At 38.1% G+C, this 27,765-nt stretch overlaps 1 long non-coding RNA gene across 12 annotated transcripts in view; it reads right to left on the bottom strand.

The window, feature by feature from the left end:
• Positions 1-27,765, bottom strand: part of LOC123857570 (uncharacterized) — a 66,861-nt gene that overhangs the window by 36,709 nt on the left and 2,387 nt on the right. For 7 of the 12 annotated variants that reach the window (XR_010406951.1, XR_010406953.1, XR_010406949.1 and 4 more), the window contains 2 exons: positions 945-16,180; positions 284-372 (listed from right to left, as the gene is read on the bottom strand). This is a non-coding gene — a long non-coding RNA (uncharacterized LOC123857570). The remainder of the gene's footprint in view (positions 1-283; positions 373-944; positions 16,181-27,765) is intronic. The other 5 variants (XR_010406956.1, XR_010406952.1, XR_010406947.1 and 2 more) reach the window with 5 other exon arrangements.

Here is a 27,765-nt window from a genome sequence, read left to right on the forward strand (position 1 = left end):
AATTTACTTTGGTGGTTGGGTTATAAAATTAACCCACAGAAAAATTAATATGCAACCTTTAAGCAAACGAATAATGACCAGTTTGAAAATATAATGGAGTAAATATTTTCATTAACAATATCAACAAAAAGGACAGATGTCTAGGGAGAAACTGTTAAGAAATGCACAAGGTCTATATTAAAATGCTAAGGAAGACAAAAGATTTGAACAATTAGAAAAGCAGCCCCTGTTCATGGATAGGAAGACTCAAGAAGAGACACAGAATCTATAATTTAAAGCTTACCTGGTGTGCCTGGCTGGCTCAATGGGTAGGGCATGTGACTCTTGATCTCAGGATCGTGAGTTTGAGCCCCATGTTGGGCCTAGAGATTACTTAAAATAAATAAATAAATAAATAAATCTATCTCACCTAATAAAAATTCTAACAGAATTTTCTTTTGGAAACAGATAAACTGGTCTCAAATTCATATGAATCAAATAAATAAGAATATCAATACGTATTCTAAAAATAAATTTAAAGTACTATCAGATATTAAAACATTTTCAAGTTACAATAACTAAAGCAGAAATCAGTGACCAGAAGAAAAACTATTAAAGATACAATCAAATATATGTGAGAATTTAATATAGAGAGAGGTCTCATTTCAAATTATTGGAGAAAGGTGGCTTATTCAATAACTGTTGCATAGAAATCAGGATATCCATCTGGGAAAAAAAATGGGCTTAAGGCATACCTCATACTGTATACCAAAAATAAATACCAGATAAATTGAAGATGTATCATTATTCTAAAATTACTAAGAGAGAGGAAGCATTTTATAATTTCAGAGTGAAGAAAAGCAATAAATAAGTTACCACTATTCATACACAATATGGTTATATACAAAGAAAATCCAAAATAATCTACAGATACATTACTAGAATTAGGCTATTGAATCACAGACCTGTACCTCTGAAACAGACAAGATCGGGCGTGCTCAGGGTGGGATGGCCGTAGATTGTACCTCTGAAACAAATAATATATTATATGTTAAAAAAACAAAGAAGAAGAAGAAGAAGAAAAAGAAGAAGAAGAAGAAGAAGATAGCAGGAGGGGAAGAATGAAGGGGAGAAATCACTGGGTGTTATATGCAAACAATGAATCATGGAACACTACATCAAAAACTAATGATGTAATGTATGGTGATTAACATAATAAAAAAACAAAACAAAACAAAAAAGTGAGTTTAAGAAGGTTGCTGGATAAAGAGCCAATGAACAAATCAATTCTATTTTCTATATGCCAACAACAACAAGAATGAAAATTTTTAAAAAGATAACATTTAGAAATTGCAAATACTTAGGAATAAATTCACATACACACAAATCTGCAAGACCTCTACATAGAAAAGCATAAACTTTATTGAGAGAAGTTGAAGAACTAAATAAAGGGATGGCTTTACTATGTTCATGGATTGGAAGATTGAATGATTTTTTTTTAATTTTTTTTTTAAGATTTTATTTATTTGCGAGAGAGAGAATGAGAGACAGAGAGCATGAGAGGGAGGAGGGTCAGAGGGAGAAGCAGACTCCCTGCTGAGCAGGGAGCCTGACGTGGGACTCGATCCCGGGACTCCGGGATCATGACCTGAGCCGAAGGCAGTCGCTTAACCAACTGAGCCACCCAGGCACCCCAGATTGAATGATTTTAAAGATGTGAATTTGCCCCTTATTATCTGTAGATTCAATGCAATTCCAATCCCAAGAAGACTTTTGTTTTATTTATATAAACTCTATAAGCTGATCCTAACATTTATAGAGACATGAAAAGGGCCAATAATAGCCAAGACATTTCTGAAAAAGAACAAGATGGAAGTAATTGCTCCAGCAGATATTAAGACTTATTATAAAGCTATAATAATTAAGCCAGTATATTAATGGTACAAGGAAAGAAAATAGACCGATAGAATAAAACACAAAGCCCAGAAAGGAACTGCCAAATGAACACCTGATTTATAACAAAGGTGGCACTTCAAAACAGTGGGGAAAGGACAGTCTTTCAATAAATGGTGTTGGGTCATTAGATATCCGTATGCTAAAAAAAGGAAAGGCAATATATAAAACTATAAAGAAAAGCAAGAAGTTATCACTATGAAAATTCAGGATGATGGTTACATCTTGATGGGTGGGAGGGGGCATAAGGAGGCTTTGGGGATGCTAGCAGTGCTCTATTTTCCTGATACTGGTGGGGATTACATGGATGTTTGCTTTGTGATCATTCCCTGAGTTATACATGTTGTTTTGTGGACTATCCTGTACATGTTTGTGTTTCACAGTTTGAAAGAATGTTTAAAAAAAAACAAAACCCTCTCTCTCGAGCGAAAGCAAAGGTGGCAAAATGTTAACTATTGCTGCAACTAGGTGAAGGGTGTATGGGTATTGTACTGTTCTTCCAACTTTTCTGTAGGTTTGAAGATTTAAAAACGTTGGAGGAAAAAAATAAAATAAAAGTAAAAGCAGTTAGAGGAAAATCTCTTTTGATCTAAGTTCCCCTGTGGCCACTGCCCCGTTTCATTCCCTTACATTATGGCAAAACTCCTTGAAGTATCTAGAGTCAGGGTCTCCAGTCCCCTGCCTCCAACCATCTCCCTGACATACTCCTACAGGGTTTTGCTTCCACGCAGCAGTGAAACTGCTCTTCTCAAGGTTACCAATAACCTCCCCGTCACTAAACCCAATGATCACGCCTCAGTCCGCATCTTTATATACTATCTGCAGCATTTTACACCGTTGATGTCTCTCCTCCCTAAAACACTTTCCAGCTTCCAGGACATTTACTTGACTTTCCTTTTACTATTCTACATGCTTCTTGTCTTTCTCCTTTCCTTTTCATCTTCCCTGACCTCTAAATACTGGAGTGCTTTGCCCATGGACAGCGTAGAAACACTTCAAATCTTTAGTTAAGTGTAATTTTTTTCAGGGACGCCTGGGTGGCTCAGTCAGTTAAGTGTCTGACTTTGTTCAACTCAGGTAATGATCTTGGGGTCCTGGGATTGAGCTCAGTGCTCAGCAGGGAGTCTGCTTGTCCTCTCGCTCTCCTCCTCCACATCCCCCTCATTACCCCCTCCCCAGCTCGCACTCTCTCTATCATATAAATAAAATCTTTAAAAATATATAATTTTTTTCAGTGAGGACTTGTCTGGCCACTTTTATCTAAAATTGCAACCCTATACTTCTTAACTCCTTTTCTTAGTTTGTTAAAATACTCTCCCTGGAGTGCCAGGCTGGCTCAGTCTGTAGAGCATCAGACTCTTGATCTTGGGGGTGAGTTCAAGCCCCATGCTGGGTGTAGAGATTACTTAAATAAAATCTTTAAGTGGCACTTGGTTGGCTCAGTCAGTTAAGTATCTGACTTTTGGTTTCAGCTTGGATCATGATCTCAGGTTTGTGAGATTGAGTCCTCCATCAGGCTCCATGCTGGGCATGGAACCTGCTTAAGATTCTCTCTCTTCCCTCCCTCTGTCTGCCCCAAACCCCCGCACACACACACGTGTGCAAGAGCTCTCTCTCTCTCTCTCAAATTAAATAAATAAAATTTTAAAAAGGAAATAAAATCTTTAAATTAATTATTATTCTCCCTAGCACTATCTAAAAATGCTATTTTACTTATTTACTGTCTGCCTTCTGTGATATAATGTAATTTTCAAAAGTTACTTTCAGTACAGGTGGGACTAATGCAAAATTGCTTGTCAACTATACTTTATATTAAAAAAAAATTTTACTTTCAATGTTACTGCTGCATGTTCAGAGCCTAGAACAGTGCCTGGTGTACATTAGGCGTTCAATCAGCGTTTGCTGAATATTTAATGAATTGAACTTAAAGTAAAATCCATACTCCTGGCTTATCAAATCCTGCTTTATTTGTTATCTGTCAGCCTCTCCCCTCTTACTTCATACCCCTTTAATTTCTCTACACATACCAAGCCCTACCCCCTACTCAGAGATTTTTGCATTTACAGTTCCCTCTGCTGAGAAAGCTTTTTTCTGGCTACTCACAAAACTGGCACCTCAGGGCTCACTTTAAATACACCCTCCTCAGAAAGGCCCACTCTGGCCACTCTTCACTTCCCATTCTATCTAATTACTCTTTTATACATTTCTCTGTTTAGTTCCTTCATAGTACTCATCTATCACAATTTTTTAAAAAGATTTTATTTATTTATTTGACAGACAGAGAGAGATCACTTGTAGGCAGAGCGGCAGGCAGAGGGAGAAGGAGAAGCAGGTTCCCCACTGAGCAGGGAGCCCAATGTGGGGCTTGATCCCAGGACCCTGGGATCATGACCTGAACCGAAGGCAGACACTTAACCGACTGAGCCACCCAGGCACCCCTATCACAATTTTCTTGTTAATTTATTTGATGACTTTTGTTGTTGTTGTTTGTCTGCCCTGGTAGAATGTAAGCTGCCTGAGGGTAGGGGTTGAGTCTGTCTCTTTTTCATTGATAGATCCCCCAGATCTAGCACAGGTTTGGCACATAGTTAGTGGTCAGTAAATGTCTACTGAGTAAATGAATAAACAACTAAGTAAATAAATGAAGAAAACAACTTTTTCGGGGTTTAAAGCAGGGTTCAAATAGACACAAAGAAGCTGGGCCATCTCTATTCAGAGGACAAAGGACATTTGTCCTGATGCATCAAGAGCCCAAGAAGCACATACTCAGCATTCTTTTAGAGTCAACTTCTTTACAAGATCCTTTTTCCGTCTGAATAGTCTGACCAGTTACTGAAGGATAAAGAGCAAATGTAAAAACAGTCCACCTGCACCGAAAGGGCTCCTTTTGATGTACCAATCAGAGATGCCTTGAAATTCTTGGTTATGGACAATTAAGGAATGACTGGCCTTTGAGACCCAGTAGTTTGTGCTGGAAACAATGACGACTGTGTGGGAAGAGGAGTGGGAGGGTGGCTTCCTGATGGGGGGCAAAGTACACTCTGTGTCCCACCCACTTCTCCATTTATTTTATTATTATTATATGTTTGAGAGCTGGTTTTACAGCAAATTAAGATCAGGCTTAAAGGGAAAAAGAAACCACAAAGAAAAATGCAACTTGGAATGGAGAAGTTAGAAGGACAGACAGCCCATCAATTCATGAGAAGGAGGAGCCACTAAGGGCCAGGCACTTCACTTAACTGACACCATAGGATCCTCATTATAATTCTTCACGGTAAGTATTTAATTCCCATTTAGCAGATGAAGAAATGGAGGTCTAGAGATATGAAGGATTTGTTCAAGTTTACACATAAAGTAAGCAGCACCTTGCTTTAAACTTCCATCCCTCTGATGCCAAGCATATGCATTTTTCACCATATTTGGCAGTGTACCTCCTCCTCTTCCCCAAAAGGAACCCCCAGAACTGTGATGCCTGAGAAGACCGTCCCAGAGTTCCTTTTTTGTAGTGCTAACTTACAATATAATCTTCTCCATTCTCAATGACTAGCATAGTGCCTAGTACATTGCTGGCTCCTCAATAAAGATCTATTGCAAAAAAATTAAAATAAAATAAAAGAATGAACAAATAAACAAAGGAGATGTCTTATACAATATGGCTTCCTTTGTAACTCATGCTGAGAACCAAAAGCACTTAGTTTGTGGGGGCCTTCTTCCCCACTATAGCTCTCCAGAGAAAGGATATCTCTTTAAATACAGTACAAAAGACCTGGCAAAAAAAAAAAAAAAAGAAAGAAAAAAAGACTGCAGTCAGTTTGGCATTGTGCTTCCTCTACTCTGATCTGGGAAATATTCTGATTGTAAAACTTGTAGGATTATCTTCTAGTGACATAGTAGCTGCCAATAGCAATAGCTAGCATTTACTGAGCACATACTATGTGCTAGGCATTGTGCTATGCCCTTTTCATGTTTCACTTTAATCCTAAAAAGACTGAGAAAGAGAAAAATTTATTATCTCTCTTCACAGGTAAGAGAAAGGAGGTTTTGGCTTGACTATAAAAACGAATTGCGATTTGTGAGGAAACTACTGTAAAGTCCCTACTCTTCGCTTTCCTTGCTCTCCCTCTCTTCCCTTCCTAAAGTGTAAAGTATAATGCCTACAGAAACTCAATTGTTTGAGAATAGAGGCATAGGGAAAAGATTTGTTCAGTCAAAAGACTCAAGACCTTGAATTTGCCCTGATGAATGTACCATGATGATGGTACGACAGGGCTGCTCTAAGAAATGCATTGTTTTTATAGAAGATAATCCATCAAATTTGGTATCAAAGGCCCTGGATTCATGACTGACTGTGGGTCTTTGGTTGCCTCAGTATTCTTATATAGGAAATGGGATAATACAAATCCTTTCCTCTCAGGCTTGTACTAAAGGTCAAAAGAAGGAATGTGATTTGGATGGAGTGAATCCATCTATAAATGTTGACTATTCTTCTTCTGTTTGGAGATGAGCTGGGCTTTCCCAGAACTTTCAAAGATCAGGGTCTACCATGTAGACGCAGTACAGTCCTTGCTAGACCTGGTGACAGTGAGCTTGTTTCCAGGAATGGACACAACAGTGCTAAGACTATCAGGAGCTGTTTCTTTAGTTTTGCTTTCTAATACAAGTGTTTGTTTACAGCAACAAAGAAATGGAGGCAGAAAGGTCTCTGAGGCACCAGGACTTGGGTTCCAAGCAGGGTACTGTATTCAGAGCACTAAGAAGCAAAGTAAAGGGGTGCTTCGCTGGCTTAGTTGGTAGAGAAGGTGACTCTTGATTTCAAGGTTGTGAGTTCAAGCCCCATGTTGGGCATAGAGCTTAAATAAATAAATACATAAATAAATAAACAAATAAATAAATAAATAAAAGGCATACATGTATTTAAAAAGAAGCAGAGTGAAGAAGACAGTCTGAACATGGTACATTTCTCCATTTCTTTTTGTCTTTTCTAATGTCTCTGAACAAAGTTTTAGTCTTCCCTTTAGAGATAGACATCTTTTATTAGATTATTCCTAGGCTCTTGGTATTTTTAGTGTTTAATTGTAAGTTGTCTATTTCAGATACTTTTAAAAAACTATATATATTTGTGATATATAAAATGTAATTGATTTTTATATATTATTAGTCTTGTATCCAATGAACTTCCCAAGCTCTTTTTATTTTTTATTTTTTTTAAAGATTTTATTCATTTGACAGAGAGAGACACAGTGAGAGAGGGAACACAAGCAGGGGGAGTGAGAGAGGGAGAAGCAGGCTTCCCACAGAGCAGGGAGCTGGATGTGGGGCTCCATCCCAGGGCCCTGAGACCATGACCTGAGCTGAAGGCAGACGCTTAACGACTGAGCCACCCAGGCGCCCCTTCCAAGCTCTTTTTAAATTTTAATAATCTATATGTAGTTGTTTTGGATTTTCTTTCCTCCTGAATATCTATCTCTCTCTCTCTCATCTATCTATCATTTAAATTTTTTTCTCCTTAGCTGGCTAGGATCTCCAGGACAATGATAAGTAAAAGAAGTTTCTTATTCTTTTTTAAAAATTATATTATTTTTATTTATTTATTTATTTATTTATTTATTTATTTATTTATTTATTTATTTATTTAAAAGTAATCTCTGGGGTGCCTGGCTGGCTCAGTTGGTAGAGTGTGTGACTCTTCATCTTGGGTTTGTGAGTTTGAGCCCCATGTTGGGTGTAGAGATTACTTAAAATTAAAATCTTAAAAAAAATAAAAATAAAAGTAATCTCCACATCCAACATGGGGCTCGACTCACAATTCCAAGATGAAGAGTCACATGCTCTACCAACTAAGCCAGACAGGCATCCAAGAAGTCTCTTATTCTTGACCTCAAAGGGAAACTTTTCATCTTTTTGTTTGTTTGTTTTTGGTTTTTTATTTTATTATGTTAATCACCATACATTACATCATTAGTTTTTGATGTAGTGTTCCATGATTCATTGTTTGCATATAACACCCAGTGCTCCATTCAGTACGTGCCCTCTTTAATATCCATCACCAGGCTAACCCATCCCCCCACCCCCTCCCCTCTAGAACCCTCAGTTTGTTTCTCAGCATCCATAGTCTCTCATGGTTTGTCTCCCCCTCCGATTTCCCCCCCTTCATTTTTCCCTTCCTACTATCTTTTTTTTTTTTTTTAACATATAATGTATTATTTGTTTCAGAGGTACAGGTCTGTGATTCAACAGTCTTACACAATTCACAGTGTTCACCATAGCACATACCCTCCCCAATGTCTATCACCCAGCCACCCCATCCCCCCCCCAACCACTCCAGCAACCCTCAGTGTGTTTCCTGAGATTAATAATTCCTCATATCAAGGGGCGCCTGGGTGGCTCAGATGGTTAAGCGTCTGCCTTCCACTCAGATCATGATCCCAGGGTCCTGGAATCAAGCCCTGCATCGGGCTCCTTGCTCAGCAGGAAGCCTGCTTCTCCCTCTCCTTCTACTGCTCCCCCTGCTTGTGCTCTCTCACTCTCTCTGTCAAATAAATAAATAAAATCTTTAAAAAAAATTCCTCATATCAGTGAGATCATATGATACATGTTTTATGCTGAGCGAAATAAGTCAATCAGAGAAAGACATGTATCATCTTTTTTTTTAAAGATTTATTTATTTGAAAGAGAGAATGGGGGGAGGGGCAGAGGGAGAGGAAGAAGGAGAGAATCTCAGACAGACATGGAGCCCGATGTGGGGCTGGATCTCATAACCCATGAGCTCATGACCTGAGCTGAAATCACAAGTTGGATGCTTAACTGACTGAGCCACCCAGGGGCTCCACTTATTTGTCTTTTAACCATTAAGTATGATATACTTTTTTAAAGTTATCCTTTATCAATTTAAGAAAGCTTTTGCTTCTTTAAGCATAATTTTTAAAATAGCTATACTTTGTCAATTTAAGAGGTTCTCTTCTATTCCACTTTGGCAGAAGTTTTGTTTTTATGAATGGATGTTAAATTTTATCAAAAATTTTTCTTTATCTATTGTAATGTGTTTATCCCATCAATCAGTTAAGATATAAACTACATTTTGATTTTTAAAAATATTAAACCAAACTGGGCGCCTGGGTGGCTCAGTTGGTTAAGCGACTGCCTTCGGCTCAGGTCATGATTCTGGAGTCCCGGAATCGAGTCCCGTATCGGGCTCTCTGCTCGGCGGGGAGTCTGCTTCTCCCTCTGACCCTCCCCCCTCTCATGTGCTCTCTCTCTCTCTCATTCCCTCTCTCAAATAAATAAATAAAATCTTAAAAAAAATATTAAACCAAACTTACATTCTTGATATAAATAAATGGTTATGAGGTATATTTTGGATTTGGTTTGCTAGTATTTAAGATTATTGTATCCATATTCAAAAGTGAAATTAGCCTATATATCCCACTTACCTTTGTAATGTGGGTTTTACCATCTCCATTTTAGTTGTAACTCTTAAAAAGTTGAATAACTGACCAACGTCATATATAGCTAGTTGGTGGCTATGCCGGGGTTGGAAATCAAGTTTGTCTGCACACAAAGCCTGTTTGCTTCCTCTAAGCCACATAGCTTCTGTGACCATTTATCAAGGCTTCAAAACCAATTGCCTACCTCCAGAATGTTTTGAAAATATAAGACTGAGGGGAGGAATTTGATAAGGATAATAGCAACAAAATGTCTTGGAAGGCTGTGCTACTATTCTAATTCACCAAAGTCAAGAAGAAATAATTTATCTGCATTTGAGGAGTAAATGTGAAGCCAGGAGCCTAAGTAGTTATCCGTGCAATTCCATAGGAATCAACTTTGCCAAATAAGTATGAAGGAGGAAGAGGAAAATACAATAGTAGTTACTACATAAAAAAATATGATATGAGATCATTCAGAGACCAAGGCCAAATTATAGGAATTAAATTTCTCAAGATTAAAAATACAGCTCCAGCTAAGTACTATAATGTCCAGAAAATGTGTTAGAGCAAAGGAAACTACTCAGAGAGAAATGACTTGAGAGTAACTTGAGAGAAATCTAAAACACACATTTTAGCTCTTGAATTTGAATAAATGAGGAAAACTTAATCAAGATGGAGGAAGGAGGGGTGCCTGGGTGGCTTAATCAGTTGAGCACCTGACTCTTGATTTCGGCTCAGGTCATGATCTTAGGATCCTGAGATGAAGCCCTGAGTCAGGCTCTGGGCTTAGCATGGAGTCTGCTTGTCCCTCTCCCTCTGCTTCTCCCCACTACAACCCCGCTCGCTCTCTCTCTCTCTCAAGTAAATAAATAGAATCTAAAAAAAAAAATAAATAAAAAAGATGAAGGCTTCCCAGTACATGATTAAAAAATGTATTTGTACTTATTACATATTTTTATAAAACTTAGGGAAATGTGCTGAACTGATTTAGCAGGCTACAGAGTATGAGGTACTGCAGGACTGGTATCTCTATTTCTTGAGGTCTGCCCAGTGGTATCTATGAAAAGCTTTGGAAACCAGAGTGTATGTCAGTGATTCCTGACATTTTCTCACACTCTATCCAGAGGAGTTTTAGATAGTTGCTCATAAGCCCTCTCCTAAAAGTAACCTTCATGTTTCTTAATGAGGTTAATCAACTTTTTTATTGTACATCATGTGCCAGACACTGTAAACAATTTATCTCTCCCTTCTCTGGGTTCTTGTCAAATCTTGTTGTATTAGTCAGGATACGTTAACTGCTATGACAAATAACCCCCACATCTCAATGACTTAACACAATTAAGAGTTTATTTCTAGTTCATATCACAATCCAGTAAAGTTGGAGGTGGGGGGAGAAAAAGACAGGCCCTTGCACTACTGGTTTTGCTGGATCCTCTCCCAGATGAGAGAAGAGAGCATGGAGAATTAGAAGGGCAAGTTTCATGGGCCAGGCCTGAAGGTGATGTTGATCACTGCTGCTCATTTTTCACCGGCCAGCACAAAACAATGTGGCTGCAAGGAAATGTAGTCCTTTTGTGTGCCCAGGAAGAACAGGAAAAATTTTTTTTAAGATTTTATTTATTTATTTGACAGAGAGAGAGCATAAGCAGGGGGAGCTGCAGAGGGAGAGGGAGAAGCAGACTCCCCGCTGAGCAGGGAGTCCGATGTTTGGCTCTATCCCAGGACCCTGGGATCATGACCTGAGCTGAACGCAGATGATTAACCAACTGAGCCACCCAGGTGCCCTGAAAAGGAAAATGTTTTAGTGAAAAATTAGTTAGCTTCTACCACCCTAGTGTATCATGAAGACTAAAAGAATTCTTGTAAATAGTTTAGCTCAGCATCTCTGCACATAGTGAGGGTTCAATAGTATCACATTAAACTTCTTAGTGAGGTAAATACTGGCATTAATCATTCTTATTTCAGAGATGAGAAACAAACTACAAGAGGTTGCTGCTTTCCCCAAATTGCATGGCTAGTAAATAGCCGAACTGGGATTAAGCGTAAGTAGTACTGACATTTTCTTCAAAACTAGAATGTATTTCTTTGAAGCACTTAAAGAATATAGGCTCTGCCTTTGTACAGACAGGCCACATTCTCAAAGTTCCAGCTCTGCTGAGCTCTTCTGATTTCCTGAGAAGTCATATTGTGCCCTTCTCATTTGTCATTCATAAATGAATCTGGATCAGTCATTGCTGAAGATAAGATTGGATATTCCCACTTCATGGCCACAGGTCCTGTTGCTTAGACCACTGACCTACAAAATGGAGTGTGCTCACTCTACAGGTATGCAAGGCAATCTGAGGTGTGACAAGAGTTTTTCTTATACATGTTTCTTATTCATAAAAAAAAAATTAACCTCTATTAATATAGACTGAGTTTGGCATCTCCACATTGTCCCTATATTTAGTGCTCACATGAAGTGTGAATGGGAGTTCTTTCACTTTCAGAATTTAGTGACATATTGCAGTTCCAAAGAGGATTTAGGGGCACCTAAGTGGTTCAGTTGGTTAAACGTCCCACTCTTGATTTTGGCTCAGGTCATGATGTAGGTCGTGGGATGGAGCTCCGAGTCAGGCTCTGTGCTCAGCGGGGAGTCTGCTTGAGATTCTCTCTTTTCTCTCCCTCTGCCCCTCACCCCTGTGCACACGCTCTCTCTCTCTCTAAAATAAATAAATAAATCTTTTTTAAAAAAGAGGATTTATGGATTTTTTCTAGTCTAATTTTTGCTAAATTAAATCTCACAAAATAAACAATTGATTTAAAAAGATTGCTTTAGAAAAACTCTGAATTGAAGATGATACATAAGAGGACCAAAAAATTGGCAGAACTGACACTTCTACTTAGTATCAGTCATATTATGATCGTAAATACAATGATCATTTAATCAAAACTGACAAATGACCAAAAAAAATCCAAAACTATTAAGTAGCCTATTTGAAATATTAATTTATATCCACTATTAATAACAACATGCAGAATCCCAAGAATATTTTGCCCTGAGATAAAATAGTTTATTTCAACTTCATTTCATCCCTTACAATTTTTGGTTGTATATCTGCATTTCATAGTGGACATCTTATACTAGGAAGTAATATACATATATTGGGGGTATTTACCCAAATTAAGTGTACTTAATTTGAGATTATTGGTTTAGACAAAGTCTTTCCACCTTTCTCTAGTTAAAAGTTCTGCTCTGTGAGGGGTACCTGCATGGCTCAGTCGGGTAAGCACCCAACTCTTGATTTTGGCTCAGGTCAGGATCTCAGGGTTGTGAGATTGAGTTGGGCTCCATGCTGTACAATAGTCTCTCTCCCTCTGCCCCTTCTCTCTCCTCTCTCCCTTTCTAAAAATAAGAGAGTTCTTGCCTGTGAACACAGTAGTGACTAGTATCTAATGATCATGCAATAGGAATTAGTTGCTATTATTGTTAGTTCAGTTACAAAGCCCAAGGAGGTACAGATACTTCTGATGCAAACAGACATTATTTGTATATAACTCCTACCATTCCACTTCAAGTAAACAACATAATCTGTGACTTGGAGACACAGAAAGACCTCTCTTGAAACCCCTCCTCTACTAGCAAAAGCCCCACTATTATTTATTTATTCCTGTGAAGATGATGAACCTTATTCCACCCAGGCACACCCCTGCCCGGTTCACCTTCCCTGTTCTCTGCTCCCAATCATGTAGTATAAACCTCAATAACATCACTTTGAATGTAGATATTTGTTCATGTGTCTGACTGCTTGCTGAATAATATGTTCCAATGGGGATAAAGTCTATTTTATTCATAGGTTTTGGAGTTACAGTTGCTGACTATACAATCTTAATCATGCTACTGAACTTCTCTCAACCTAGGGTCTCATTAATAAGGTAGGAAAATACTTTGTAGGGCACATTAAATGAGAAAATATGTTTTTAAAAATATTTGGCTCATTTTACATGTTCAACAAAAGTTGTTACTGTTTTCAGCATCCCTGCCACTGAATACAATAATAAATGCTTTTTGAATGTGTTAAGTAAAAGAAAAATAAATCAATTAATTTAAGCCCAGAGATTCTTATAAAATACGAGTTTTCTCTGAATGACTGTTTTTCAAGAGAATTTACTATGTCTCAGGTACTGTGACATATGCTTTATACTCACTTTAACCTTCACAACAAGTATATGAAGTAGGTACTTAATCCCCATTTCGCACATGAGAAAACTGAGGCCTAGTAATCAATTTATTCACAGGAGAGTGGTAGAGCCAATATTGAAATCGAGGTCTAACTCTAGGATTCATATTCTTAAATGCTGTATTTACTGCAGAGGAATACTTAAGATTTAAATACCCAATTTTAAGCCATGCTTAGGTCTGATCTTGTGTTTTTTATTGCTAAACCTAGAACAAGCTGTGTATATTTGGATTTAGAGCAAATACTGCCTTGGTCTTTTGCAAACACTTCCTTGAGGCCATCCTGTTCCCTCCCCCATAAGGTTCTGCCCTCTGAAAAACAACGTGCATAGCAGTGCCAGGAATCAGATCCTTTGAAGTATACAGCCCATGAAATTAACCTGCCTGGGCTTTGGCCCATCAGCCAGCTCTGAGTCAGCTGGCAGGCAAAAGGGCCAGAGGCTCAGATGTAATCAGTTCCTGAACAGGTTCAACCATGCCACCTCCACCTTCTTCAACCTTTTTTATCTTTCCAACCTGATTTCAGCACAAGAAACTTGTTTGTGGGGGAAGGTACCACTTCTCTCAGAAAAGGCTCAGTAACTCCCCCTTAGTCCCACATTTATGGCCTCCCCCACTATGGACAGCCATATGGACTTCGCAAATGATTGCAAAGATTAATGGTTATATGCTAGAAGCTTTGGTAGTGTACTGGAATGGAGTACAGACTTCAGAGTCAAATCAGCCAGGGTTCAAAGTCTCAGCTTTGCAACATTGTTGGGCAAACTGTCTAATCTCTTTAAATTCCAGTTTTCTTATTGTTGGTGATGACAATGTTAACAGTATTTTACTGAGTTATTACAAAGATTGAGAAACATGTGAATGAAATAAATGCAAATGCACCTGGAACAATGCTTTTGCTTACAGTAAGCACTCAAATGTTAGCTATAACTCTGTATATAGCCTGGGGTAAGTGTACAATGGAGACTCTGTTATTCTTCACCCAGAAATTAAAAAGCTCCTGGCACATAATAAGTGCTTAAAATACTAGTCCATTTGATCGACAAACTCCCTATTTTTCACTTTAAAAATATAATAATAATAATAACTCAATTTTCCTCTATCACAAGCCTGGATGAGATGCTGTCTTGCTGTCAAGTAAAAGCACAGGAGATATTGGAAATTAGATAAGCATCCAAATAACTTCTCTGTACTAGACCCTGGATTTTATATCAAGGTAAGGGCCAGTTGTGTTCAGAAAACTGTAGAGTTTACACAACACTGTTTTCCTTCAACCAATTTGATTCTCACAACTTTATGGGGGAGTTCTCATACCATATTTGGAATTACTTAGAATATTTGTTTTACAAGTCATTGTCTTCCCTTATGAGACAAGGTCATTTCTTTTCACCATCTTTCTCTACCCAGATGAAATTTCACAGATGAGGACACTGGCCTAACAATACTTTAAGTGGGTTTCTGAATGAGAAGTATTGAAGGAAAGGGAAGGGAAGGGAAGGGAAGGGAAGGGAAGGGAAGGAAAGGGAAGGGAAGGGAAGGGAAGGGAAGAAAGAGGGAGGGACGAAGGAAGGAAGGAAGGAATGAAAGGAGGGAGGGAGGGAGGAAGGGAGGGAGGGAAATCATTCCATTTAGAAAGCCAGAGATATGATACTCACATAAAATAAACTTTGGGACAAACCTAATTTCTTCATCTGTACAATTAAACAATTCCTACTTCAAAAATCTTAAAAATATAATGATCTTTGGTTGTAGCACATATTAATGAACCAAAAAGCAAGTTGGATATAATTTCTGCTCATAAAAAAACAAACAAAACAAACTGAACAGTCAGGAAGCATGGTGCGATTTTCTCAAACCTATAAAGGACCAATAAAGATGACAACTCTATAAGCATTACAAGTTAATGTAATTAAGCTCCTAGGCTGTCTAGATATCCAGAGATGTTTCCAGGCCTGAGTTCTTAACCTGGGACACATGAATAAATTGCAGAAAGGCAGAAAACATTCCAAAATTATGGATTTTGCACAAATACAGACATGGAGGTACTTAGGGCAAGGAGAGGGAGTTGGCTGTTTTTTATTTTGTTGTGTTTGGGTAGTGAGAGAGGAGACATCCTAGGTGGGTCCATAGCCTTTATAAAATTCTTAGAGGTCCATGGACCCAAAGAACCACTATTCTAAGGACATGAGAAAAGTCCCTATTCATTCAATAAATATTTGCCAAACACTATGCAGAAGCGCCGTGCTGTTTGTGCCCTCATATGGGAGAAAGACATGAAAAAATATATATTCTGAATAATTCCAATGATTTGTGGGACGAAAGAATTTTTTCCTTTTTGTTATCAAGATAAATAGGCTCCCTTCCTGTCTGTTTTAATCAATGACCTAAAGAAGATAGGCACATACAAGGTACCTAGCACATAGTAGGTCCTCAACTGTTAGTTCCTTTCCCTTCACTTACCAATTGGAAGCCACACACATCTTCCTTCCCTTCTTCCCCTCTCTAATGCTACTTGTAATATTTACTGAAATGAGATCTTATTGTAGGGATATGTTATCCAGGATAGGGGTGGGAGGCATGGTGTGATTTTCCCATACTTGTACACCTATAAAAGACAGCAGCAGTGTAAAATTTCTTAAATAACAGAGGTCAAATACCATACATTAAAAATTCTGGCACACAGACGTACTGAATGAATAGTGACTAATACCTCAAAAAAGCAAAATCAGAATAGGTACAGACCCAGAGGAAATGAGAATAGAAATAACACTGTTAAGTTTTAATGGGTTTCATGTTCATAAAATGGGAAACTGCAAGGAAACTTAAAGTATATCCAGTCATTCTACAAATGAGAACACTTGAGGGCCAGACAGCTAGATCACTGGAGTCCAAATGAGATCAGCATTAACTTTGCCTTGCAGCTTCTGACATCAAACTACATGACATTTTAAGAGATTTTAATACTTGTTAGTTTGATTATTGTTATCTACAGATGTGCCTCTACAGTTAAAATGGGACAGAAACTCAGAACCAACCCCCAACCCAGATACACATACCCAAAAGTTTCACCTCTAGTTGGAGAATACTCAAATAGACTTGAGAATATACTTAATCCAACATTTTTTTTTTAAATAGATGATGAATTTGAGGCCCAGAAAAGGAAAGTGACTTTTCAAGAATGAGTTACTAGCCGAACCAGTTCTAGAATCCCAGGACTGTAGTTCCAGATAACGATATATTGACCAATCTTTACGTGAAGACCACCCCTCTTCAGGACTCATCTCTTCTTTGGTGCCCCCTGAATCTTTGAGAACCCAGGGATCCTATTCAAACATGTTATCCTTATCCTTCTATGCATGCTATTCCACTGTCAGGCCCTAATCTCCTCCTCTACCCCAACTCCTTTCCTCTTTCTAACCTAATGTAACATACCACATACACCCTTTACCTTTTTGAGTCCTAATTCTTTTCAGCAGCTTGATCTACGTAGATGACTTATGATGGTGTAGTGATTTAGCCCTTCCTTGGATATATATATTCTCCAGAGGCTTATTAGAACTTATTAGAAAAGGTACTATCTTAACCCAAAGACATACTTTTTTTGATAAGGAAAAGATGTACATGAAACAGTCAAACCTTATTTTTGGAAAATAATTTTTTTTACCAAAAATTATGAAATATATAAAATTATAAAAGGGGCAGTACAAAAGAACTTTTTGAGGTGATGGAACTGTTCTGTATCTTGATGGTGATGGTATTACAGGACTTTCATGCATTTGTCAAAATTCATGAAATTATATACCAGAGTGAATCTTACTGTATGTAAAATTAACAAAAAGGTTTTAAAAAGAGGGAAAAAGTAATTCCACAGCCCATTGATGCCCCTTAGTTCTCCTGCCCAGAGGCAATCACAATGCAATAATGGTCTTATAAAGAATGACATCCTAATGGTAGAAATTTAGTCACTGAGGCAAGTTTATTAGGGAGATATTTTTGGAAATGATTTTTTAGTCCTCTTAAACCAGGAAATGTCCTATTCCACTATAACATCATATTATACTGCAGGGTTTTTGGTTTTGTCTTTTTGGCTTACAAATATCTTTTTCCACCTCTCTCCCACAAGACAGATTCCCAAGGGCATGTCTGTACCTAGTTATCTTGGTGTTCCTAGAATCTACCTAGTATATCTGACACCTAGTGGATATTCAGTGAATATTTGCCGAAGAAATAAAGGTCCCGTTTTAAGCACACAGGAAATGTGAAAATAAATATGGTATAGCTCCTGCTCTCAAAGAAACGTACAATTTAGTGGTCAGGTACCTTCAATATAGTTACTACAAAAATGTAAGTAGGAGATAAAAGGGCAGAAGGTAGGGAAAGATTGAGTGTAGGCAAAATTATGGAAGCTTTCAACCTATCTTAATGTTCTATTACGAACATTAGTGCTATAGTGTGTAACAGGAGACTCTTTAATGTCCTTTCAGAGCTGGTTGAGGATGAAAAACATTACTGGGTAACAGGAAAATAGACCAGATGGATGCAGTCTATCCAAAAATGCTTTACCTAATTTTATTTTTTTAAAGATACTGAAGATGAAACAGTCTTTGACAAACTGCATCATTTTGGAATCTGTTACTAGAAAGAATCAGGTCCCCTAAGAAAACAATAATTAATGTCACTAAAAACCAAGTCATTCTGGGGTGCCTGGCTGGCTCCGTCAGTAAAGCGGGTGACTCTTGATCTCAGGGTCATTAAGTTAAAGCCCCACACTGAGCCTAGAGCTTACTTAAAACAAACGAACAAACAAAAAAACCCCCAGGTCATTCTGGAGACATTTCACAAGCTTCCTTTAGAAGATAAATGTGTTATAGGAATGGCTTAATGGTCATGGCATTAAACACAAGGACATAAAGCTCAGCTATAAATAAACAAGATTTTATTCTCAAATATCATGGCCCTCTCTACCTCTCCCTTTCAGACTAGTTAAGATATACTGGGAATCAAGGACTCCAATTCAGTCTCCTGTCCAGGCCAGGGAAGGGGGGGTGGGGTGGCTTTCATCAATTAATTAAAGTTCTGTTTCCTTCATTGTCTGAAACAGTCCACTAGTAGAAAATCTGTCACAAAAGCATCAGGTGAGGGGTGCCTGGGTGGCTCAGTCGTTAAGCGTCTGCCTTGGCTCAGGTCATGGTCCCGGGGTCCTGGGATGGAGCCCTGCATTGGGCTCCCTGCTCTGCAGGAAGCTTGCTTCTCCCTCTCCCACTCCCCCTGCTTGTGTTCCCTTTCTTGCTATCTCTGTCAAATAAAACCTTAAAAAAAAAAAAGCATCAGGTGATAAGGGGTGAGGTAAGTCAATGCTTACTTATAGGACTAAACAATCCATCAAAATTTTAACAACTGACTTATCCATTAAACAATTGTTGCATGCCAACTGTGTAGGTACCAAGCAGAATAGCATGTTACCTACTGATAGCAATAACACCTGACTGGTTTATTAGCCAGTCACTTTGCAGCACCGTGCTAAAAGGAAAGGAGATAATGCTTATTTGCATGAAAGAAACTTTGGTTGTTGAAGTTGCTAAAAAATAAAAAAATAAAAGGGAAGGAGAGTGTGAAGATAGAATTAAGCTGTTTCCTAGACATTGTAATCAGCTTTGAAGGAGCACTGTGAATAATAAAGGTGATTTTCTAACCCCGCCTTTGGCCTATAATTAGTCACTGGTTCTACCTTTTTCAAGTCAATGAATGATAGTTATTTATAATTATTTTCAAAATATAAAACTGTCATGTGGCCTGCACAAGAACCACAAGTTAAAAAGAATGCTTGAGGGCGCCTGGGTGGCTCAGTTGGTTAAGCGTCTGCCTTTGGCTTGGGTCATGATCCCAGGGTCCTGGGATCGAGTCCCACATCAGGCTCCCTGCTCAGCAGGGAGCCTGCTTCTCTCTCTCTCTCTCTCTCTCTCCTTGTGCTGTCAAATAAAATCTTTAAATAGAATGGAAATAAGGTCCATACACAACATGCTGTGAAACGTCCCCAGTGGGGTCCAGGGCAGCACACTGTGATCAGTATTTCTGCAGTGAAGTCAAGGAATGTTCACTCCTAGTAACATAGGTAAAACCTATAAATGGCTTCATATTAGTACAGGTTAGACCAGGTATTATTTCCCAGCTATTCAATATCATCTATAACATGAAGTCCTGTTTAACTTCAAGTTATGGATTGACCAACATGACTGCTTCTGTGTTTAACTTCAAGTTATGGATTGACCAACATGACTGCTTCTGTATCACACGCTAATTTAGATATTGGTCTGGGTCTCCCTGTGTGACTCAAAAGTTGAAATCACTCTTCACTTTCGTTAACATTTTCTTAGTCCAAACAATGATGCCTTTGTCTAAACTGCTTTACTGCCTTCTAAACAGGCTAGGTGAAAACATACCCATCCACGGTGGGTGGGAAGAATGGGCATTTAAAAAGCTCTATTAGGGCGCCTGGGTGGCTCAGTTGGTTAAGCGACTGCCTTCGGCTCAGGTCATGATCCTGGAGTCCCAGGATTGAGTCCCGCATCGGGCTCCCTGCTCGGCAGGGAGCCTGCTTCTCCCTCTGACCCTCCCCCCTCTCATGTGCTCTCTGTCTCTCTCATTCTGTCTCAGATAAATAAATAAAATCTTAAAAAAAAAAATAAAATAAAAAATAAAAATAAAAAGCTCTATTAGCTGTAAATTACCAACACAAACCCCTGAAACTTTCAAATGCTTTTCTTGGAGGGTAGAATATAAAAGATGAAAAGATAACAAGTACATTGTGAACACAAAGCAGAAAAAATAACTTCAGCATAGACTGTAACTTACCTATATTTAAAGTTAAAAAAAATATTTTTAAAGACTTTATTTGACAATATTTCTAAATAAAAACTTTTAAAGATGTGCTTAAATAGCTATGGAAATTGTTTTGTTACCCAGTCTGTTTCACACGACTGTACCTCTTTGTGAAATGTGAAAGACCACGTTTGTGTCTTGGCCAAATGGGAGGTAAGATACTTAGGTCTGGGACAGTCATTTCGTATTGTTTTCCAATTCCTCTACTAGTTAATGGGTAACTCTGGGCAGATTTGTGCCTTAATTTTATTTTATTTTTTTTTAAAGATTTTATTTATTTATTTGCGAGAGAGAATGAGATAGAGAGAGCATGAGAGGGGGGAGGGTCAGAGGGAGAAGCAGACTCCCTGCTCAGCAGGGAGCCCGATGCAGGACTCGATCCTGGGACTCCAGGATCATGACCTGAGCCGAAGGCAGTCGCTTAACCAACTGAGCCACCCAGGCGCCCTGTGCCTTAATTTTAAAATGATGGCAATTCCTATCCTCAAGGACTGTTGAATGAAAATGGTAGCTAAACTTACTAAACTAAACACGACAGCATTTATTAGCTTTCTGCTGAGGAGAAAATAAAATATCCCTCTTTATTCACTTACTGAATGTCTAAGGAAGAGGAGCTATTTTTAATTTCTAGTTTGTGGTAGGTTAACGCTAAAATGTTTCAGCAGCATCTAGAGAAATGGAGATACACAGATCTGAGGCTGATCAGGTAAGTAGATTAGCTGTGTGGCAGGCACTTTCCTAAATTTTTGGAATAGATCAGATACAATGAACAAAACAGACAAAAATCCTACCCTCACGGAGCTTACATACTAGTAGGCCCACTTGAGGATGGTAGCCCTACTTGATTCATCTACAAGTGACATCACTTGGGTTACAAACAACCCCTCAATCTGTTCATTTATAGAGCAATGAGCATCTGGTCCCTATTATAGTATTCCACACATGGTGTTGTACCTTAATTTAATGTTCTCTAAAATTATGAACCCCTTATGGAAAAGATAATGCATTTTATTGCTATTGAGCCCTTACTATATACCCAGTGTGGTAGATACAATCTTAAATAATAAACCCATACTTTCACACAACTGCAGCCTCTCCTCCTGTTCATCCGTGATGAAACAAATGAAGTACTTTGGTACTTTTTCAGAAATAACTTTGTACTTTCTAAAAAGTATCAGAGTCTTCACCAGGAAAAACAATTGCATTAATCTACTTTATGGTGTAAATATTGATTTTGAATTGCATCACAAGTTTTTCAGTGCCTACGTACCTAAAGATCTTACTTAGGCCTTGCATACAGCGTGAAAAAGAGAAAGTTCCTATATTAAATAGTTTAACCAGGGTTCTTAATAGAATTCAGTGGGCCCATGAATTTGGATGGGAAAAAACTGCATCTCTATTTTCAATAACTTCTAATAAAATTTGAACGTAGGAACAGATCACAGTAGTACTAGCAGTAGAAGATAATTTTTTATAGTTCAAATTGAACTATACTTTCATATATTACAACTGTTGGAAACAACTTGAAATATCATTTATGCTCACCACTGTTGAAACTGCAGATTAGAGTTACTGCTAGATCTTGTCAATGAGTTAATAAAGCATTTATATTTCTATATAAAAATTTTTGGTAACTATCACTGGCTCCCTTTGTAATCCAATATACTGTACTTTATACATTTTAAAAACTTTTTTGGAAAAGTGATCCATAGACTTCACTAGATTGACAAAGGGGTCCATGACACTAAAAACATTAAGACTCTAATGTGTAGAGGGTCATAGTCCTCTATCTCCAGGGCATTTAACTTGGGAATTCCTCAATACATACAGAATCAAAGAAATGGATTTAGGATTGAAACTGTGCCCCCAAATATTGACACTTTGGATGTCTATAATACTGTAGGGCTTGATTTTTTTTTATCAAATGCTTTAGACGAAGATATAATTTGTTCATTTCCCTAAAAAAAACCTGTATTACATACCTTAATTAAGCAATACTTGTTCATGTGGTTGAGTTTGATTTTTCACTGAATATATGTATGCAGAAGTACTTTATAAATTTTGGCATCTGTGTCTTGGAATAACAGCAGGAATAAGAGCTACTGAGCATGAAGGAAAGTTAGGAACACAAAAAAAGGGGGCCTATCTTTAGAAGTAACTATGGCAAGTTATTTCACCTTGGTGCTTTCAAGTAAGATTAGGTAGAAAGAAATCATCTGGTGAATTTATTTAAAATGCATATTCCCAGGGGACACCTGGGTGGTAGTCAGTTAAGCATCCAACTCTTGGTTTCGGCTCAGGTCTTTTTTTTTTTTTTTTTTTTTTAAGATTTTATTTATTTATTTGACAGAGAGAGAGAGAGAGAGAGCAGGAACACAAGCAGGGGGAGTGGGAGAGGGAGAAGCAGGCTTTCCGCAGAGCAGGGAGCCCGATGCGGTGCTCCATCCTGGGATCATGACCCGAGGCAAAGGCAGACGCTTAACGACTGAGCCACCCAGGCGCCCTCGGCTCAGGTCTTGATCTCAGGAGTCTCCTTGAGATTCTCTCCTTCTCCCTCTGTCCCTCCCCCCATATGCTCATGCACCGCATACGTACTCTCTCTAAAATAATCTTTAAAAAAAAAATAAATGCAGACCCCTGATCCCACCCTCAGATTTTTAAGCAGTGTATCTAGGTGGGACACCAGCATCTGCATTTTTAGCATGTATCCCAGATTCTGATGCTGGAAGCCTGTAGATCATACTATAGAATGTCACCGAAAACCATGTATTTGATGTTAAATGCTACCAGATTCTTAAACACAGATTCAGGGGTGCCTGGGTAGCTCAGTTGGTTAAGTGTCTGCCTTTGGCTCAAGTCATGACCCTAGGGTCCTGGGAATCCAACCCTGCTCAGCAGGGAGTCTGCTTTTCCCTCTCCTTTGCCCCTCGGCCCACTCCTGCTCTGTCTCAAATAAATAAAACCTTAAAAACAAACAAACAAACAAACAAAAAACAGATTCAAAGTTAATTTGCCTAGGCTGACACCTTAGTTAATAATTATCAGACCAGGAATCCAGAACTCAGGCCTGACTCCACAGTATTTCAAGCTATGCCTTTGGAGGTTTTTTTTTTTTACAAATTAACATTAAGTGGGCCATAAAGGCTTAAGTCACTTCAGGTATTAGCAGACCAAACTCTGAAAATGGTTTTTAGACAATACTTCTTTATCTTCTCAATCTTTAAACTGTGTGATACAGTTCTTCAGTTAATTATAAATCATGATATAAACATTATATATAATACACATTATATATACACACACACACACACACATTGGTGAGAACATGCTGTTAAAATATTTGTGAACTAGTTGAGGTCAAAACAGAACTACAGCCTATGCTGTAGTGTGTATAATGATATAAACATTATACATTTTTTTATATACACAAATAGGCTGTAGTTCTGTTTTGACCTCAATTAGTTCACAAATATTTTAACAGCATGTTCTTGTATTACTGGAAAAATTACTTTCCAGTTACCTGCGGACTATTAAGTGCATTTGTTTTTTTTTAAGATTTTATTTGAGACAGACAGTGATAGTGAGAGAGTGCATGAGCAGGGAGGAGAGGGAGAAGCAGGCTCCAGAGCCGAAGGCAGATGTTTAACTGAGCCACCCAGGTGCCCTATTAAGTGTATTTTAAGTGCATTTGACACAGTACCAAAATATATTCCAGAAATTTAGGGTTATCTCAAGTTACAATGGGGTCCTATGTAACTTTCAAGTTTCTACTTAGATTACTGAAAACCAGAACGGGCTCAGGCACATGAATGAACGCCTATGTAAAGTCTACCTCTTAGCTTGGACAACTGAGCAGGTAGGTATTAATTAATAATTACTTGCATTAACTTGGTAGTGTAAGCAGGAGTATCAAATAGGTCTCTGAATCTGGGTATAACTTTGGTCCCATGACAATAAACAATTACACAGTTAACATTTGTTTTCATGTCTTTCCCTTCCTCCAGTTGGAAGTGGTAGAAGAGTGCTGTATAGGCTTACATTCATCAGAAATAGGTATCAGCTTGGATATAAAGTGTTAGCTAACTTGGGGAGTTACGCTGCATGTACAGTGCCTTGCACTATGCGTTATAGTTTGAAATGTAACTTGTAACAGAGAGCAACTCAGTTGGTAGCCACAAGTGTCTTTTTTTTTTTTTTAAGATTTTATTTATTTGTGAGAGAGAGAACGACAGACAGCATGAGAGGGAGGAGGGTCAGAGGGAGAAGCAGACTCCCTGCCCAGCAGTGAGTCCGATGCGGGACTCGATCCCGGGACTCCAGGATCATGATCTGAGCCGAAGGCAGTCGCTTAACCAACTGAGCCACCCAGGCGCCCCACAAGTGTCTTTTTAAAAAATACCTCAAGTTGGGGCACCTGGGTGGCTCAGTCGTTAAGCGTCTGCCTTCGGCTCAGGTCATGGTCTCAGGGCCCTGGGATGGAGCCCCACATCGGGCTCCCTGCTCAGTGGGAAGCCTGCTTCTCCCTCTCCCACTCCCCCTGCTTGTGTTCCCTCTCTCTCTCTCTGTTAAATAAAATCTTTAAAAAAAAAAAAAATACCTCAAGTTATTTCTTCTGGTGCCTATCTCATCAAAGGAAATGAAATCACATTTGGACAGTGAGTTACAGTGTCAGGATCTAGTAATAACCAATCTCTTTTGATATTTTTGATTATACTGAATCCTTACCTGTCTTGGCTATTCCCTTCTTTTGCTGACATCTTTCCATTTATTTTGCCCGTTTTAGTTAAACCTCTGAGGGGAAATGGCAGCTCACTTAAATTATTAGGTAATGACAGTGAATTCAAGCAATGGAATAGTTCATAACTGTCAGACCTGGATTTTCCACTTTTTGTTGAGAGTTCTGTTGCTGTTAATAAGTTAGTTGATGATTTTCTCTTGTGCATTTTTTTGTTTCTACAATCATACCTTCCTCCCATAAATAATTAAAAGAATCTATCTCAGACTTCTCCTCCAGGTAATGTGTCTTGGTAATCATAGCTAGGCAAGGACAAGTTTTGTTCAAATTTAATCTCCTAGTCAAATGAGCAGTTTTCTCTAATAGTGGTTGTGAGGATCCCAGTCAGGTTTGGTTGGTAAGTATTAATGATACTGGTATAAAAGGCAAATACCACCTTTTTAGGACGAGTAATTTCTCAAAAGAAACCTAGACTCTTGGTCATTGCTACGCTTTTTTGGAATGGTCATAAAAATGCACTATTCTTCCAGCAGAAGGTTGGTTAAATATGCAGCCATCAAAGCCTTGAAGGTACACGAACAGAACAGGAATGGAAAGGAAAAATAATCAAATGAAAAGTATGGAGTATTCAGAAAAAAATTACCTAAGTACTTCAGAGCTCTTCCACTTTTCCCCTGGCTCAATCCTGATTCCTTTGGGAAATGGTCAAACTGCCCTGAAGTAGACTGTGATTTTGGCCTCTAAGTAGGAAGATTTAAATAAAAACCCTCTTCATTCCCACATACCCTCTTATTATTTCTCATTATTTCTTGCCTCTTCCAGAGCCAAACTTCATAAAAATAAGTTCTCTATATTCAGTACCTATTTCTTTCCTCACTCCCCAAACTCCTGAAATGTGGCATCTTAGTACTCAATTCTTCAACTTTTCCATTACAAGCAACCCAGAACTCCAACAAATGCCAAACAGGTCCCAGGAATGTGAAAGAGAAGAGCAGAGTTTATCTGGAAAATGAGAAAATCCAGCAACCCATTTCAGGCGAATACACAGCAACATGAAAAGCAACAAAAATTGCTCATAAATTATCTCAGGACCAGCAGGAAACAAAGAAGAAAACAATTTTGGAAAGACTCACAAAGATGAATACTGAAAACTGTTCATGGGACTGAAACTCAAAACAAGCATAATGCCCAGCATTAAATATACAAAGAGTAAACAAAGCAGACTTGAAATGAACATTCTTGCATTGAGACTGTCAAATGTAAAAGGTAATAAATGTAAAATTCATCACCAAAGTAACACTTAACTTTCAACACATTCACAATTGTTGAGACAGAATAAATGTACCATACTATTGTTAGTATTCCATTGAAATAGCAGAAGACGGGACGCCTGGGTGGCTCAGTAGGTTAAGCGTCTGCCTTCAGCTCAGGTCATGATCCCAGGGTCCTGGGATCGAGTCCTGCATCGGGCTCCCTGCTCCACGGGGAGCCTGCTTCTCCCTCTGCCTCTGCCTCTCTCTCTATCTCTCATGAATAAATAAATAAAATCTTTAAAAAAAAAAATAGCAGAAGACTGGTAAAGGTCATTTACTACTACACTTCTGTAAGATGCTAGTTTCAATATAGCAATTTTAAGTGCACTAGTATGACAATGTTGTTTGCAGTTTACTTTTATGTTACCACTTCTGCAATTACTTTATTTCACCATGTGTGAAAACTTGAATTTAAGTTTTTCTCTATTTTTGTCTTATATATAAAATAGTAGGAAACACAAGGAAATGGCTCTAAATATACCTACATTGAGCCAAGAGAATAAATGCCATCTAGTTTGATGAGGACAATTACTAAGAAACTGTAAGATCCCACTTCATACTATACTAACAAGTAAGAGTCTGCAGCGAGAGGGTAAGGAAGGAAGGAAAGCTGAGTTCTGGGCTCAAAGTGTTAAAAAAAAAATTGTCACTTAGGTTATATCAAAGATTATGGTTCCTAATTTTTATCTTCTGGTGGTGGAGTAGCTCAAACAAATCCCCAGGCTATTCAATTTGATAAAGACCTATGTGCTAAATTCATCAAATCAGGAATTAGGTGTTAAGAGGGAAAGTGATGAACATTTCCTAAAAGGTTTTAAGATACAACTCACTGAGAATTAACCTTTACAGCAAATTCAAATCCATATAGCATCCTCAAAAGACTCTATATCAAGTTAAGAATTTTAAATATGTGCCCACTTGCATAATTGCTTACAACTGCACATCTCTATAGTTCCCTTAAAAGGCTTTATATTCATAAACATTTATATTTGATTAAATTCATCTTCACATACTTACTCTTGCAAAGAAATAATTTTCTAGTGCTACAATTATCCAAACCTATTAAAAATTGAAAAATAGAATCGTAGAATAAACAGGGCTCACTTTTCTGGTTAATCATTAACTCTGCACATTTGGATTTTAAATCTTGACCCAGGGATATTTACTGCATTTACCTTCAGTGGCCTATAAAATAAAGCAGCTAAAATTATGCCAATTTTTTACAAACATAATGGGTCAACTAAATAAGACTAGGAAACATAC

This window comes from Mirounga angustirostris, unplaced genomic scaffold (assembly GCF_029215605.1).
Source record: "Mirounga angustirostris isolate CCGP_5_RB_7025 unplaced genomic scaffold, mMirAng1.0.hap1 SCAF_13, whole genome shotgun sequence".
Classification (NCBI taxonomy): domain Eukaryota; kingdom Metazoa; phylum Chordata; class Mammalia; order Carnivora; family Phocidae; genus Mirounga; species Mirounga angustirostris.